This window comes from Pimephales promelas, chromosome 3 (genome assembly GCF_988280905.1).
Source record: "Pimephales promelas chromosome 3, fPimPro1.hap1.1, whole genome shotgun sequence".
NCBI lineage: Eukaryota > Metazoa > Chordata > Actinopteri > Cypriniformes > Leuciscidae > Pimephales > Pimephales promelas.
This window is the reverse complement of record NC_142771.1, coordinates 739428-742031: the sequence shown is the minus strand read 5'-3', so window position 1 is coordinate 742031 and position 2604 is coordinate 739428. Positions and strand designations below refer to the sequence as shown.

The 2604-nt window shown below is 40.7% G+C and overlaps 1 non-coding gene across 1 annotated transcript; it reads left to right on the top strand.

Annotated features, from left to right (window-relative positions):
* Nucleotides 1–654: 654 nt before the first annotated feature.
* Nucleotides 655–2166, top strand: LOC120468250 (uncharacterized). The gene is made up of 4 exons (XR_016155323.1): nucleotides 655–830; nucleotides 912–1389; nucleotides 1506–1574; nucleotides 1684–2166. It is a non-coding gene; the product is annotated as an uncharacterized LOC120468250 (transcript).
* The last annotated feature ends 438 nt before the right edge of the window (nucleotides 2167–2604 follow it).

Below are 2604 nucleotides of genomic sequence, written 5' to 3'. Positions count from 1 at the left end.
GATGCTGCGTTTGCGTTTGGACGGACGGCATCGACAAATCTGCAGTTTTGGTGTGAACAGGGCCGTCATGTCTTCTTTATCTTCAGTTGATTTCATCTAAAGCTGTGGCTGAAGTCAGTTGTAGTTCTTCAGTGATTCTGCTTGTTAACAGCAGGTGTTCATCACTAATGCTCAAACATCACTTAATAATCCAATAATTATCTCATTAACTTCTCATAACTGTCATTAAGCCGGGTTTGTAATAGTAACAGTAATAGTACCCTGGTGTTTTATATGTCTGGAGTTTTACATCATCAACGAATGACTGTTTGGTGTCCGTGAGCTGCATTACACGCGGGATTGACATGGCCGCTTCACATAAATCTCTAACGGTAATTTTGGTCACGACTCGTCTTGAAAAATGAAGAAAATTCAAGAAGTCACTGCAGGACTGAGAGTCAAATCCTCGTCTGAGGTCAAATCTGATGGCAACGGTCATGAATCGGCTGTGGGTGAACATGTCAAACTAACGATCAAAGACTTCAGATTATAGTCAGAATCAGAGGAATCTTTAGGGATTGGCAAAATTAGTCTCAGACGGCCAGAATTACTAACTTTACCACTCTTTAGAGAGGGGCCGTGTGTACTCTGAGCAGAGGGAAATGACATCTGGGGATCAAGCGGTGTGGACTCTCATGTTGGATTACTCGCTTTAGTTTGATCAAATAAAGTTTAAGCTGCTAGGTTTGCTACGCCTCACCTCGTGTCCATGAAGCATCTCAACTAACATTCATCCTTTTCAGATCAAGCTGATTCAACAACACCAGGCACAAACTCTCCTGCAATCACAGGTTCATAATCACATCTTCTGTCTATAATTGTCCTCAGTCTGGCCTGTCCGTCTCTGACTCTGAGCTCGATCTCTTCTTCAGTCATAGGGATTTCTGTCGCTGCAGTCGCTGTTCTCCTTCTTGCTCTTCTCTGGCTGATCTGCAGAAAAACAGCTGGTGAGATTCACATTTACTCCTTTACAACAATTAAAAACAGTTCAGATGAGCAAACAAACACATCACATTCAGAAACATGTGGATTATCTGAAATCTCCTGCTCCTGTAATGTCAATCTCAACGAGATATCAAGTCAACAATCATTTAATGCTTCAACAAACTCTGATTGTGCATAAATACTCATATTTCACGAGGCACTTGTTTTCAGATAATAAAGTCGGGACTGGCGACTCTGCGGTGAGTTCAGGAATGCAGTGATTCAGATTTGATTATTGTCTTTAAAGCTCAATAAAGTGTCATTCATGCAGTTGAACTGTTTATTCTGAAGGTCAAAGATGAGGATGAACATAAAGGGACGTATGAGACGATCAACATGTCCATTCCTCCTGATCTAAGAGCCGATGTGAGTCTCTAAATCATCAAACATTACGCTTTAAAAGCTTTTGTGTTATTCTCCATGTTATAGTGAGAGAGATGTGTGTTAAACTCGACTCTCTGTACGTTTGCATTGATGTTTAGGAGCAGACAGATGATGTGACTTATTCTGAGGTCTCTTCTTTCAACACAAAGCCAGTAAAATCACTGGATGTGAGTCGACGCCAGCACACGAGTTTGACTCTCAGATAAATGATGCTCTAATAATGGTAATAATAATCGCTGTGGTTCAAACATTGATGGACAGAATCTGTTCTTTCAGGATCATGATACCGTGACTTACGCTGCCATCAGAGGAAGAGAAGATAAACCGCAGGATCAACTTTACAAGAACAAGACCTTCACAAATACACATTAATGACACAGATCATGAGCTCATCACATCAGGAGCCGACGGGAAGATTTCATCCGGTGTTTGGAGGAATGAGTGTGTGAACGAGCAGATATTTGTTGAATGTGAATCATCATCTGGTCTGTCGTCGGTCAGAGCGCAGGATCTCCTCTATATCATCACCGCTACAGTAAAGATGGAGATTATCCGCTCTGAAAACCTTCATCTTCATCATCCTCTTGCTTCAGCTTGTATATCAGCGCTTTCTTCTACAGAGAGACGTCCGTCTGAGAAGTACATCAGTGCTTTCATTATATTGCCATAAAATAGTTAAAGTAATTTGCAGTGTGTATATGTTACGAAATTAAATGTCAGTCATTGCTTTTCTCACATGTGACAATAAAGAGCAAGACAAATCATGGGTTAAAGAAAAGTGTTTGTGTCCTCCATTCCTGTAGAAACACACACAACTAAACTTGCTCTTGTTAGCTGGAAAGTTGTTTTAAAATAATAAATTCAAGAGCTTGTAGATTTGAATTTGAGAAGAAAATATTGATGTTTGTGAACTGAAATTTACCCTCATAGTTCTGATGTGAAAGTCTAAATGTTTCGATTCACACAGACCATAAACTAGTCAGACGTTCCCAACTAAGACAAACGTGCAGCGAAGGGTTTATTATGATGAGCATTGCACTGACCTCGTACCGTATGCACACCGATGATGAGGAAACGATGGAGTCTGGTCATCTACAGCTTTCAGATGAGCTTCTGGAGTCGGGGTTTCATCCCTGTTATAGGAATTAAGTCTCATTCAGTGAGAGTCGGTAGTGATGAGTGAACTTCTCCATCTGT